At 44.4% G+C, this 15,000-nt stretch overlaps 1 protein-coding gene and 1 pseudogene across 1 annotated transcript in view; one reads left to right on the top strand and one right to left on the bottom strand.

Annotated features, from left to right (window-relative positions):
- The window catches only part of LOC114546103 (zinc finger protein 721-like), a 1,066,380-nt gene that overhangs the window by 716,886 nt on the left and 334,494 nt on the right, over window positions 1–15,000 (bottom strand). The gene's annotated exons all lie outside the window — the stretch shown is intronic.
- LOC114574034 (NACHT, LRR and PYD domains-containing protein 12-like) overlaps window positions 1–15,000 on the top strand; it is a 46,955-nt pseudogene that overhangs the window by 296 nt on the left and 31,659 nt on the right.

Genomic DNA, 15,000 nt, shown 5'->3' with positions numbered 1-15,000 from the left:
TTTCAGTCAGAAAGACTGGGGAATGAAGAGTGCTTTGCATCACAGTGACATTCTGTATATAATGGGTTGACTGACTGTGAGGAGTATTTGTTTGTCTTTTAATTTAATTTAATTTAATTGTAACAGTACATTTTCGGGTGAGTGATGTTGCTGTTTATGACAGTTATTCATCAACGATAATTTAAATGTTACTACCAACCCAGTCTCACTCCCTACTCGTCAGATGTATGACGCATGGCCAATGAACTCTGGCGTCAAGTTTCAACGAGAGAGGTGTACCCATGATGTTGTTTATCGACGAGGGGGTCCTTCAGAGAGACATTCATGTTAATCCCTCACCGTCGGATATCGACAAAAGAAAAAACACACCCCCCCTTAACTCAAAATCTGTGACAGTTATTATTGGTATTTTTAGCCCAATAACCGCTGTTTTAATCAACATTATTCACTAGATATCATCAAGGTTTATATGTATTTCTTTTTATGTTATTATTTTGGTCTAATTCGGCCAGGGAAGCTGGGTTACTTTTTTTTTATTTTATATTTTTTAAACTATAATGCTACATCTATAAACATTTATTTAGATGTTACCATGGTATTCATTTCTTTATTTTAATAATATTATTTCGGTCTTATTACCGGTGAAATATTACAGTATATGCTGTAATACAGAACATTACGATATATCCGAGCTAGACGCATTCAAAGCCGATATCCCCCAATGCAATTTGCATTTCAAAGAATCGGGCAGCGATCAGCAGGTCTTAATGCCAGTATTGCTTCTGTATATACATATATATATATATATATATATATATATATATATATATAATATTTATGTTTTTTCTAACGTTGTATTTGAGGAGTTAAACAATAAAGATAGTTCTAATAATAAAAAACAGTTTCATGTATTTGTCTCATATATTGTGTGCTCGGCCGGCCGGCAGGCGGCATCAATCTGAAATGGAATCAAGCTATTTCACGGCAGACAGCAGAAAGAGGAGCCGAACGAGTCCCCCCACCCACCCCGGAAAAACTACAAGTACAGTGGCTTTGTAACAGCTAATGTGGCGTCTCTTATAGGAGTTGTAGTTTTAAAGTATATTGGTATATTTCTCAAAATTAGAAGTTGGCAGTGTATAATTTTGGATACACCCTGGGGTTTTTTGGGATGGAGAACACACTGGTGTCATCAGAGTTTAAAAATAAAATCGTTAAATAGGTGAAATAGCTTATTACCATATTTGACAGTGCTTACAGTAGGTAATTTGGTGACCATATCTACATGACAGCTGAGGTCCAGCGCTTTCTATAACAGCTGGTTTTATGTGTGTAGAACCTTCTGTTGCTAAATGACAAGCCTTCAAACATGGACTGGGTTCAAGGTTCAGAGGTCAATATTTCAAAGCAGGAGTAATGTATCCTCTTCAGACTGACATATGTTCCTCTCCAGGTTGAGAACTTTCCAACGATGTGTTGGCTATAGTCCTACGACAACGTTTTAATTTTCACACATCATGGAGACCACTTAGCAGGAGATACTTTATTGTCCTCAGAGGGATATTTGCCTTGAGTTCAAATGCTTCACACATAACACTTGACATAACAACATACATAACATAAACAAAGTGATATGTAGTCAGACTGAAGCACATCACACAGCAACAATCCATTGCTCATCTTTCACAAACAGTGACAAGAGCAACACACAACCTTATTTGCATCATATCATGAAGCTGTTGGACAACACCTGCAACCTCAAGCAACATTATTTAAAGTTTTAATTGAGGTAGGTCCAAATTAGGCCTATATCATCATCAACGTTTTTATAGTTAAGAAATGTTAAGTTTACCCATATCTTCTGCCAGAGGATAAGAGCTCATACTTGGCATGGAGAATAAAGATCAGACCATATTCTGTGTGCTTGCCTGGAGAGACTGGTTTCTATTCCTCTACACAACCTTCATGAGAGTCATAATAAAATTCTCTGTAATGCAGCCTTGTATAACATAAACCATCTGATTCACCGTGGGTGTCTGCTCTAAATGATAACACACACTTTTAACACGGGCCTTCCAGCCAAAGATGTCCATATGAACACCAAGGTGCCTTTAGGAGCAGAGCCCATTGATTGGTTCATCATTTATGACCTCTGATATCCTCTCACCCATGTCACAAACCTTTTTCTCGGCTTGTGAAATGGTTCAATGAGATGTTTGAGTTTTGTCTGTGTGCAATATATAGGCTGAGGTAGAAGTGTGCCGAAAATGCCAAAACACATGTTGTATATGTACACATACCCAAACAAAGCTACATACATCTCTCTCTGTGAACAAAAACCTCAGCAAGAATCTGATTATCTTAATATACTAAATATATGTTTTTCCCCTTTAGATTTTGCTATTAATATTCATGCAAAATTTGAAAATTGCATTTTTAAATAATTATGCATGGAAAATAAAATAAAAAATGCTTCTCTTTGTACATAGTTTATTGTTGTTCACAACAGTACAAATCGAAACATGCACATTAGCCAAACAAGCCATTAGGCTGTATTTCTAAACACTCAACTGTAGGTTTTTTATATAGTATATATAAGGCAAATCAAAGTGCATAAAACACTATTTTTTCAATATTAGTATTTTATTGTGTAAATTCTCACGTACACCGTGCAACATTCTTTCACAGACGAGGAGGGGTAATTTCAACGTCACTTCCACGTTTGTTTTTGTTTAAACGTTATTATGGTTCATAACTTACTGGAACAAAACTGAGCAACGTGTTGTTGCTGGTGATACAATCACTGACTGTATATATGTATATTGAAGTGATACTGACCACTGACTGTATATATGTATATTGTAGTGATACTGACCACTGACTGTATATATGTATTTTGAAGTGATACTGACCACTGACTGTATATATGTATATTGTAGTGATACTGATCACTGACTGTATATATGTATATTGAAGTGATACTGACCACTGACTGTATATATGTATATTGAAGTGATACTGACCACTGACTGTATATATGTATATTGTAGTGATACTGACCACTGACTGTATATATGTATATTGAAGTGATACTGACCACTGACTGTATATATGTATATTGTAGTGATACTGATCACTGACTGTATATATGTATATTGAAGTGATACTGACCACTGACTGTATATATGTATATTGAAGTGATACTGACCACTGACTGTATATATGTATATTGAACTGATCACTGACTGTATATATGTATATTGAAGTGATACTGACCACTGACTGTATATATGTATATTGAAGTGATACTGACCACTGACTGTATATATGTATATTGAAGTGATACTGACCACTGACTGTATATATGTATATTGAAGTGATACTGACCACTGACTGTATATATGTATATTGAAGTGATACTGACCACTGACTGTATACAGTGGGGGAAATAAGTATTTGACCCCTTGCTGATTTGATCTGACCACATCACCTTCTTCCAGGCCTCTTCTGAGTCGTCCAGGTGGTGAATGGCGAACTTCATGCGGGCCTGTACATGTTTCTTCTTGAGCAGGGGGACCTTGCGTGCGCTGCAGGATTTCAATCCATGACGGCGTAGTGTGTTACCAACCGTTTCTTTTGTAACTGTGGTCCCAGCTGCCTTCAGTTGATTCATCAGTTCCCCCCTTGTGGTTTTGGGATGATTCCTCACCGTTCGCATGATCAGGGACACCCCACGAGGCAAGATCTTGTGTGGAGGCCCAGACCGAGGGAGGTTGGCGGTGGTGTGGTGCTTCTTCCATTTCCTGATAACTGCACCGACAGTTGATCTTTTCTCTCAAGTGGCTTTCCGATTCTCTTGTAGCCCATCCCAGCCTTGTGCAGATCAACAATCTTGTCCCTGATGTCCGTAGAAAGCTCTTTGGTCTTGCCCATGGTGGTGATGTTGGATGCTGGTTGTTTGGGTGTTGACAGGTGTCTTTTATACAGGTAACGAGGTGAGGCAGGTGTATTTGATGTAGATAATTGGTTCGGATTGGGGCTGTGTCTTAAAGAAAGACTAACTGGCTTGTAGGAGCCAGAATACTTGCTGTTTGTCCAGGGGGTCAAATACTTGTTTTTCCTCATCAGAAGGTTATCAATTTTAATAAATTCATATGATGATTCATGTGATTTTCTGGAATTTTCTTTGGGATTCTGTCTTTCACTGTTAGAATGTACATATGATTATAATTGTAGATTTTTGCATTCTTTGTAAGTGGGCAAACCTGCAAAATTAGCAAGGGGTCAAATACTTATTTCCCCCACTGTATATGTATATTGAAGTGATACTGACCACTGACTGTATATATGTATATTGAAGTGATACTGATCACTGACTGTATATATGTATATTGAAGTGATACTGACCACTGACTGTATATATGTATATTGAAGCGATACTGACCACTGACTGTATATATGTATATTGAAGTGATACTGACCACTGACTGTATATATGTATATTGAAGTGATACTGACCACTGACTGTATATATGTATATTGAAGTGATACTGATCACTGACTGTATATATGTATATTGAAGTGATACTGGCCACTGACTGTATATATGTATATTGAAGCGATCCTGGCGTTAAAGACCAGCTGATCGCTGCCCGATTCTTTGAAATGAATGGCCGCATTGCATTGGGGGATATCGGCTTTGAATGCGTCTAGCTCGGCTATATCGTAATGTTCTGTATTACAGCATAAACTGTAATATTTCACCGGTAATAACACCTAAATGATATTACAATAAAGAAATAAATACCATGGTAACATCTAAATAACTGTTGATAGATGTAGCGTTATAGTTTAAAAAATATAAATAAAGAAAAAAGCAATCCAGCTTTCCTGGCCTAAATAGACCGAAATAATAACATTAAAAGAAATACATATAAACCATGATAATATCTTAATAATATCTTGCGAATAATGTTGATTAAAACAGCGGTTATTGGGATAAAAATATCAAATTAACACTGTCACAGATTTTGAGTTAAGGGGGGGCATGTTTTTCTTTCGTCGATATCCGACGGTGAGGGATTAACATGAATGTCTCTCTGATGGACCCCCACGTCGATAAATAACATCAAGGGTACGTCTCTTTCATTGAAACTTGACCCCAGGGCTCCTTGACCAGGTGTCATACATCTGACGAGTAGGGAGTGAGACTGTGTTGTTACTACACATTTCCACACAGAGTCAGTGGATGTCAGTGATGGTGGAAAGACTCCAGAGAACAGAGGAACTCCCTCCTCTCAGTGCAAAGGTAAGCTGCTGTATTCTCTTGTAAGTATGGAAGCCCTGAGTCACAAAGTGTACTTTTAAAGTTTGAAAAAATATATTCCAAGTAAGTCAGTGACTCCATTCTCCAACAAGTTAATTATGGTGTACTATAACGTGCATCACACGTTATAATGCTCGCCTATAGATGCTAGCATGGCACGCCCTCATACTCTGCTTCTGACTGGCTAGTAGTCCTTACCTAGGTACTGTCAGGACACGCCCTCATACTCTGCTTCTGACTGGCTAGTAGTCCTTACCTAGTGTTGTAAAATGGTGCTGCGGCTCCTTTAAGAGAGCGCCGTGCATGTGTAAACAAAAAGAGGGGGGCAGAAAAAAAAGGAAGGAAGAAAGCAGACGGGGGAATGCGACCGGAGCAGAGTTGGTTAAATAAGTTAAGTTTTGTACACAGTGTATGAGTTCAAAATAAAACTCCAGACTAAAAGCCAAGCTCATTCTTTCGCTCACCAGTAACGGGATTTTAACCCCGACGTTATTTACCTTGTAACGTCGGCCCTGGAGGTAACGAGTCTCAGGAAAGGTTAACACTGGCGACCACGAAGGGACCGACAAAAGTACAACAAGAGCAGCAGTGGTGAGCATACACTAAAAATAACCGTGAGATAAACCGGAGGAGTTAGCATAACCGTGCCTGCTTCTCTTTTTGATGAGAAGATAGCCAAGATGGCAGCCTCCAGTCAGCGTCTTGCGGCTGAAAGTAAACACATGTTCAGGGAAATGACCAGCTACTCCAACCCTTCCATGTCACTGACTGCCGTGGATGAAGTGGAAATAAGCTATATCCCCATTCAACCATTGAAGTTATCAGACACTAATCCATTCAAAAATGATGTGTTAAGAGACTGTGGGACAGGCGTGCGCTGCAGAGACCCATGCTCACACGTGCATACGGATGAAGTTTGTAGGCAGCCGGCAGTGCCATTAGCAGCAACTGTTGCAATGCCCAGTACAAACCCCTTTGGCCCTGCTCACCCAGGGAGTTTCATTCATAGCACTCCTGTCTCCTGTCATCCCCATGCCTTTCAGGCTCACAGTGGCACACACCTGGCTGTAATGCACTCAAAGACAATGACCCTGGTGATACATTGCAGCAAAATGATAATCCAGGAATACAGATTGAGCCCCCTCTCCCCAAGTGTGAACAGCGTAAATCACGTGTTTGCTGGCCCAATCCTACACGTCAGCCTTCATCTGAGAGTGAGGATGACTACGATTACAGAGAAAGAGTCCCCACTCTACGTCCCGGCCAGTATGATGGCACCACACCGTGGAAGGAGTTCCTACACCGATTTGAGAGCTGTGCCAAGGCAAATAACTGGACTGAAAAGACTAGGGCTGTCCAATTAAAGTTTTGCCTGGTTGGTGCAGCAGGGGCAATCGTCCACAGGAATCCACGGTCACATCAGTGGGACTACAGCCGCCTGGTGGAGGAAGTCGAAACTGCTTATGGCCCCTCTTCAGAGCATGCTGCTGCAGTGGCTATTGAACTGAGACAGCGCGTTCGCATGCCAGACGAGGCTCTCCATGAGTTACGAGATGACATATACGGCAAAGTGTCAGTGGCTTACAGCGACAGGACCGAGAAAGAGCAGGATGCCATCGGTGTTGAAATCTTCACTCATGCAATAGGGGATAGAGAGATTGTGCAGAAGTTGTTGGAAAAGCGGCCCCACACACTAGCTCAAGCTTACGACATTGCCCGTCGCTATGAGACCACCAGGCGAGCAGCATCACATGTCACCAGCCTCATGCATTCAGGGCTACACAGCCTGGTAGAGCAGAAACCACGCACTGCTATGGTCAGGGAAGGAGCTGAACGTGGGGTGACAGGTGCCGTTGTGACTAACAACAACGCACACTGTGGATTTCAACGCACACCAGCCCCGCGTAAAAACTATAAGGACATTAAATGGGAAGAAATTCACTGTCACAACTGCTCAGGCATCGGTCACATGAAGAGGAATTGCCCTTCACCAAGGAAGACCACCAGAGGTCAGCCCCCAACAGTTTCCCATGAGAGCTCAGAGCCCACTGTGCTCCACGTTAAAGCGCATAGTCAGGAAATGAGCATTCATCTGACAATTCAGGAACTGGAGATCTGTGCTGTTCTGGATAGTGGGGCGCGGAGGAGTGTTTTGCCCTGCACCATTATAACGCCATCCACTCAAATGCTCGACCATCACTTCAGCCATCGACTGTAAAGACACTGCTGGGGGTTGGGCCTGGTGATGTTCCTGTCATTGGGGAGGCGTACATTCCCGTCCCAGATCAACAACCGACAGGTGAGCGTGCTTTTCCTGGTGGCGGACATTGCTGGTGAAGAGGCCCTCCTCGGCCATCCCTTCCTCGTTCAGGCCCAAGCACGCCTCGATTTTGGAAATAGCCGCATCGTACTGTTTGGGGAAGAGGTGCCATATTTCCACGCCATGAGCAGACCAAGGACGACGCGGTGAGAGTCGCCCGGACTGTGGTGGTCGAGGCTGGATTGGAGTATGTTATAAGAGGTAACACCGATATTAAAGAACACCTACAAGGGGAAGTGATGCTGAGCCCCACCAAAGGCTTTGTAGAGAAACACAAAGTGCTAGTCGCCCGGTGCTGGTGGAAGCTCAACCTTTTAAGAGCGTGCCTCTCCATCTTCAATCCTGGGAATACAGCTGTAACCATAAAACGGGGAGTTATTGCGGGTTTCCTTCAACCTGCAGAAGCCATTCAGCCGGGCCAACATTACAGCCAAGGCCAGGCAGTCAGAGCACCCTACTGTTCCCCAGCACCTGCACGAGCTCTACAACCAGAGTGCAGCAGAGCTCGACCGAGAGGAGCGGCTCCAGCTAGCCCAGCTGCTGTGCACCCACGGCGGTGTATTCTCGACTGGACCTAGCGATCTTGGCCGCACGAGCCTGGTGCAGCATGACATCATGACACGGCCAGGAGCTGCTGTCAAGCAGCCACCACGTCGAATGGCATGGGAAAAGCAGCAGGATGCTGACCAACAAGTGGAGCAGAGTCTGGAAGCTGGGAGGGTCCGTTGTAGCAACAGCAGCTGGGCTTCACCCATCGTGATGGTGCGTAAAAGGATGGAACGTACCGTCTCTGTGTGGACTACAGAGCACTTAACGACTGCACAATAAAGGATGCTTATCCGCTGCCCCGTATCCAGGACACATTGGACACCCTCTCCACTGCCAAATGGTTCAGTACGCTGGACCTTGCTTCTGGATACTGGCAAGTTGAGCTGACCCCCCGAGCCCGCCGAGCAGCTGCTTTCTGCACCAGGAACGGGCTGTTTGAATGGAATGTCATGCCGTTTGGATTATGTAACGCTCCAGCTACATTCCAACGGCTGATGGACCGTGTGTTGGCTGGCCTGCAGTGGGAGACGTGCCTTGTGTACTTGGGCGACATAATTGTACTGGGTCGGGATGTGTCGGAGATGCTTCAGCGTCTTGACCAAGTTTTTGAAAGGTTGCAGCAAGCCAACCTGAAGTTGAAGCCGGCAAAATGCTGCCTCTTCCGCCGTGAAGTGGCCTATCTGGGTCACATAGTTTCAGAACAAGGGGTGGTCACGGACCCCACCAAAGTACAGAAGGTTCAGGAGTGGCCTACACCCACATCAGTCCAGGAGGTCCGTCAATTCATCGGCCTGGCATCATACTACCGACGATTCGTGAGGGATTTTGCCACGGTAGCTGAGCCCCTCCACGCCCTGACCAAGAAATATGCTCGGTTCCAGTGGACGGCCGGAGTGTCAAGAGGCATTTGACAGACTCAAGCATCTGCTAACCACCGCGCCAGTTCTGGGCTACCCTTTAGACCAGGGACACATGATACTGGACACTGATGCAAGTGACGTTGGCATTGGTGCTGTCCTGTCTCAAGCTCAGCAGGGCAGGGAACGTGTGCTGGCGTGCATTCAAATTGTCCAAAACTGAACAGAACTACTGTACCACAAGGCGCGAACTGTTAGCCGTAGTGGAGTTCACATCACATTTTCGACAGTACCTCCTGGGGTCCTTTTTAGGGTGCGTCACGGACCATAGCAGTCTCCGTTGGCTGACAAAGATGAAGGAGCCGGAAGGTCAGCTTGCCAGATGGTTGGAGAAACTGGGTGAATACGACTTTGAGATCATCCATCGTCCAGGCCGCTTGCACAACAATGCCGACAGCCTCTCCAGGCAGCCGTGTCGCCAATCCTGCCCATGTAAGCTTCCAGGACCCCCCCTTTATCCAAAGACCGTCTGCCACCAAGCGGTGCAATGTGAGTTGGACTCTGTCATCAGCCAGGCGAGTCAGAGTCCAGTGGGGGTAGAGGGCTCGTTAGCCCCGACAATGGAGAGTCCAGTGGGGGTAGAGGGCTCGTTAGCCCCGACAATGGAGAGTCCAGTGGGGTAAATTTCAAACCCCAAGAGAAGATTAATGTGGCTAAGACCAGTGAGGCTGCATTTTTCTGTGGTTGGTCCCCGGAGGAGCTGCAGCAGGCACAGGAAGCTGATATTGACATTGCACCTATCAGGGCTTGGATGGAGGCTGGTGGAGAGCGGCCCACATGGGTTGCAGTCTCACCATGCAGTCCAGCCACAAAGACATATTGAGCCAGTGGAGGCGGCTCTACATCCGAAATGGAATCCTTGTCAGGCGGTTCTATTGTCTGGATGACACCCAGTTTTATCCACAAATTGTGCTACCACGTGTCCTCCAACCTGATGTCATGAGGCAGATGCATGATGGACCAATTGGTGGACATTTTGGTGTTGAGCGTGCCGTAAAACTCGATTCTACTGGTACCGGATGAGGGAGGATGTCACTCTCTGGTGTCGGACCTGCACCAGCTGTGCGTCCAAAGCCAGACCCGCAAGACACCGCAGGCCCCTATGGGGACCATCAGGGTAGGAGCCCCCATGGAGCGGGTCGCTTTGGACATTATGGGGCCACTGAATGAGACAGAGCGTCTGGCGGCTATGTGCTTGTGATACAGGATTACTTCACAAAATGGGTAGAGGTTTCCCCTGCCAAATGATAAGGCCGAAAGTGTAGCTGGAGTGCTTGCCTCGGAGTGGGTGTGCCGTTATGGAGCACCGCAGAGCGTTGCACAGCGACCAAGGTCGGAATTTCGAATCCCAAGTATTCCAGAAAATGTGCACACTGTTTGGCATTGAAAAGACACATACTACACGTTCCGACCACAGTCTGATGGCCAGGTGGAACGGTTCAATTCCACCTTGCAGAAGATCCTAGCCACAACAGCTGAGCGCTGTCACTGGGACTGGGATCTCATGATTCCTTATGCAGTCATGGCCTACAGAGCAACAAGGCACAGTGCTACTGGTCTCAGCCCAAACTACATGATGTTCGGCAGGGAAGTCAGCGAACGGTGGACCTGGTAACCGCCCTGCCCCTGACTCTGACACTGTCCCTACGCCCCGAGTATGTCCAGCACCTGCGTGAACGGTTGGAGCTGGCACATCAGATCGCCAGGGATGCGCTCGGCGAGTCTGCGGAACGTGCAAAGAGACAGTATGACAAGAACTGTTGCCGCCGCGCAATATCAAGTTGGAGATACGGTGTGGTATCTCATCAAGGGTACAAGGAAAGTAAAAAATAAAGTCAGGAAGTTCCTCCCATCATATGAGGGGCCATTCTTCATCCTAGGGCAGCTGGATGACCTAGTCTATCGCATTCAAAAAGGGCCAAAGACCAAAGCGAAAGTGGTTCATCATGACCAGTTGAAACCTTATCGCAGCCGTGACTCACTGGACAACTCTTGGGCCAAGGAGCTTGCTCAAGGCTGGACACCTGTGGAGGTGTCACCCCCAGCCTTGGACACAGATACTGCAGACCCAGACCTCGTCGGACTGTTCTCCAAGACGAACGTGGAGGAGACTTCTTGTGGCATCCTGAACCAAGCAGGGGACACACCGGCTGCGGTAACCTCACTGTCCCCCACCCGTCATTCCGCTGAGGACCCTCAGGATAGTGGGGGTGGCGGACTGGAACCATCTCAACAGGTTCATCGTTCTCAAAGGCCAGGTCGTCAACAAAGACCCCCAGCCAGGTTTGGAGAGTGGGTGTCTCACTAAGTTCATTGGACTCATGGACAATTTAAAAAAAATAAGGATAACTTTTCAGTTAAAAAAAAGTTATGAGGGTGAAATTTTTATATTGCTTGTAGCTAACAGTTGTTTTTTTACATGTGTTCATGCTAAAAAAAAACTTAGGAGTTATTGGGTCCATCCAGTTATTTCTTTTTATCATTTAGATGCTTCGGTCGCCTATATTATTTAGGTTACCTTGTGACTTGTGTAATATGCATGCCCTACCACAACATGTTTACGCCGCTAGAAGGATTGCCTCTGTCCATTGAGAAACGCCACCAGTGACTATTGCCCCGTAGTAATGGACTGTGAAATACTGATTAGGCCTATACTGACCCACTGAGGTGGACTTATTGCAAACGAGGGCTGTATACCTGTTACAGAAAGGTGTTATTTTACTGGAGTGGAATTAAGTTGTAATATCCATCCAGAGTGGGGGTAGTGTTGTAAAATGGTGCTGCGGCTCCTTTAAGAGAGCGCCGTGCATGTGTAAACAAAAAGAGGGGGGCAGAAAAAAAAAGGAAGGAAGAAAGCAGACGGGGAATGCGACGGAGCAGAGTTGGTTAAATAAGTTAAGTTTTGTACACAGTGTATGAGTTCAAAATAAAACTCCAGACTAAAAGCCAAGCTCATTCTTTCGCTCACCAGTAACGGGATTTTAACCCCGACGTTATTTACCTTGTAACGTCGGCCCTGGAGGTAACGAGTCTCAGGAAAGGTTAACACTAGGTACTGTCAAGACACGCCTTCATACTCTGCTTCTGACTGGCTAGTAGTCCTTACCTAGGTACTGTCAGGGCTCGCTCCCAACAAAGATGGAACAAGTGTCTCACTCTGTAGCTAAAACAGAGAGCTCAACACACAGGGTGAAAAGAGAAGCTGCAGCAGTGTGCAGTACAACAAAAATATGTTGTTTTTTGAAATTTAAACCATATAAACCTATTCTGGTACAACCTCAAAATACAATTATGAACCTGAAAATGAGCATACTATGAATACTTTAAAGGAACACGCCGACTTATTGGGAATTTAGCTTATTCACCGTAACCCCCAGAGTTAGACTAGTCCATACATACCCTTCTCATCTCTTATTGGGACTTTATCTTATTCACTGTAACCCCCAGAGTTAGACTAGTCCATACATACCCTTCTCATCTCTTATTGGGACTTTATCTTATTCACTGTAACCCCCAGAGTTAGACTAGTCCATACATACCCTTCTCATCTCTTATTGGGACTTTATCTTATTCACTGTAACCCCCAGAGTTAGACTAGTCCATACATACCCTTCTCATCTCTTATTGGGACTTTATCTTATTCACCGTAACCCCCCAGAGTTAGACTAGTCCATACATACCCTTCTCATCTCTTATTGGGACTTTATCTTATTCACTGTAACCCCCAGAGTTAGACTAGTCCATACATACCCTTCTCATCTCTTATTGGGACTTTATCTTATTCACTGTAACCCCCAGAGTTAGACTAGTCCATACATACCCTTCTCATCTCTTATTGGGACTTTATCTTATTCACGTAACCCCCAGAGTTAGACTAGTCCATACATACCCTTCTCATCTCTTATTGGGACTTTATCTTATTCACTGTAACCCCCAGAGTTACACTAGTCCATACATACCCTTCTCATCTCTTATTGGGACTTTATCTAATTCACTGTAACCCCCAGAGTTACACTAGTCCATACATACCCTTCTCATCTCCGTGCGTGCTGTAACGCTGTCTGATGGCTCCAGCATTAGCTTAGCCTAGCACAGATCCTGCAGGTAACTGGTTCCAACTAGCCTACTGCTCCCAATTGTGACAAAAGTGACAAAATAACTCCAACATGTTCCTATTTACATGTTGTGATTTGTAACAAAAAAAACAACGTAACATGAGACACAGCCATCTTCTAACTGTAAACAAACCGGGAACTATATTCTCAGACAGGCTTGCTGCGAGCATATCGCTCCGCCCAAGTACTATATTCTTCCGCTTGAGAATATTGTTTACTGTTAAAAGATGGCTGTGTCTCATGTTACGTTGTTTTTTGTACACGCTGTGACTCTATAAATCACAACATGTAGGAACATGTTGGCGTTATTATTATTATTATTATTGGGAGCAGTAGGATTACTGGAACCATTCACCTGCAGGTTCTGTGCTGGCCTGATGCCGCTGGAGCCGTCAGACAGCATTACAGCACGCACGGAGATGAGAAGGGTATGTATCAACTTGTCTAACTCTGGGGGTTACGGTGAATAAGATAAAGTCCCAATAAGAGATGAGAAGGGTATGTATGGACTAGTCTAACTCTGGGGGTTACGGTGAATAAGATAAATTCCCAATAAGTCGGCGTGTTCCTTTAAGCTAACCGAGTATCAGCCATGAACTGTGTTGTATAACAACGAGCAGCTTCACAGCTTCCTCAAGTTTAACCCAACTTCATTTATACATGTGTTTGGTGACAAGCACTAGGTGAAACCAAAATAGGCTTTCTCCAACAAGTACTTTTGTGACTCTGCATTTTGTTTTACTTTTATGTTGTGATATAGGTCTTAAATTGTATTCATAAAGGTCTTAAAAAGGTCTTAAAGTCATACATTTGACTTGGTAAAACCTGCAGAAACCCTGTACCAAGCTTTATTTTTTGTTCTTGATCCTTCAGGTCTTTGCTAAATCAGCTCTAACAACAAAGCACATCTGAACCCTTCTAGCAGTTCAGGAGTTGATGAGTTATGGTTCCTGATTATTTTGTTTATTCTCAATCAGCTGAAACTCAGAGGGGAGCAGGAAGACCAGCAGTCACCGCCCAGCATGGAGGTGTCGTCTGCACACCTCAGTTTACAAATGTGAAGGCAGAGAATATAACGCTTAATGTCAACAACACGTATGGTAATGTTTCCACTGAATTCATAAATGAATTAAATCCTTATTTGTGTTTAACTATGTACATGGTTAAATTGTATTTAACAAAATGCCTTCAATTATTTTGCATTTCTCAAGAGCGGTTGCATGTTTGTGTTTCAGTCACGTCTCCTGACAGGACAGGTGAGATGAAAGTCGTTTCTCCCAAAACCGAAGGTATTGTGTGTGTGTGTGTGTGTGTGTGTGTGTGTGTGTGTGTGTGTGTGTGTGTGTGTGTGTGTCTGCTAATTAAACATAACTAGACTGAAGTACTACTGACAGAGCAAGTCTGAGAGGGAGGTGTGTGAATTTGAATGCAAATTGGATCAAATAAAATGGTAATAATTACATTATTTCTGTTTCAGTGGATGCCAGTGGTGTTGAAGAAACTAAAGGTAAGCAAAGGGCCTTTCTACTAGATGCAAATAAAATCTGTCCAAATTGGGAACAATAAAGCCACTTGGACTAGGTGGCTCAGTGTTAAGGCAGTTACACACCAACCAGACGGCCGACCTTTGGCAGTAAAGGCAGTTGGACTGATCAGTCTCCCCGAGTGGGTCAAAAAAGTGCCTCGGAAAACACCGAAGTGACATCTCCATAACAGCAGGCGGCGCTAATTTGTATTGTTGCCAAAAAAATTAAAACCAGTAGAACACATCAC

Source organism: Perca flavescens, chromosome 19 (genome assembly GCF_004354835.1).
Source record: "Perca flavescens isolate YP-PL-M2 chromosome 19, PFLA_1.0, whole genome shotgun sequence".
Taxonomy (NCBI): Eukaryota; Metazoa; Chordata; class Actinopteri; order Perciformes; family Percidae; genus Perca; species Perca flavescens.
This window is presented reverse-complemented; position numbering and strand designations above follow the sequence as displayed.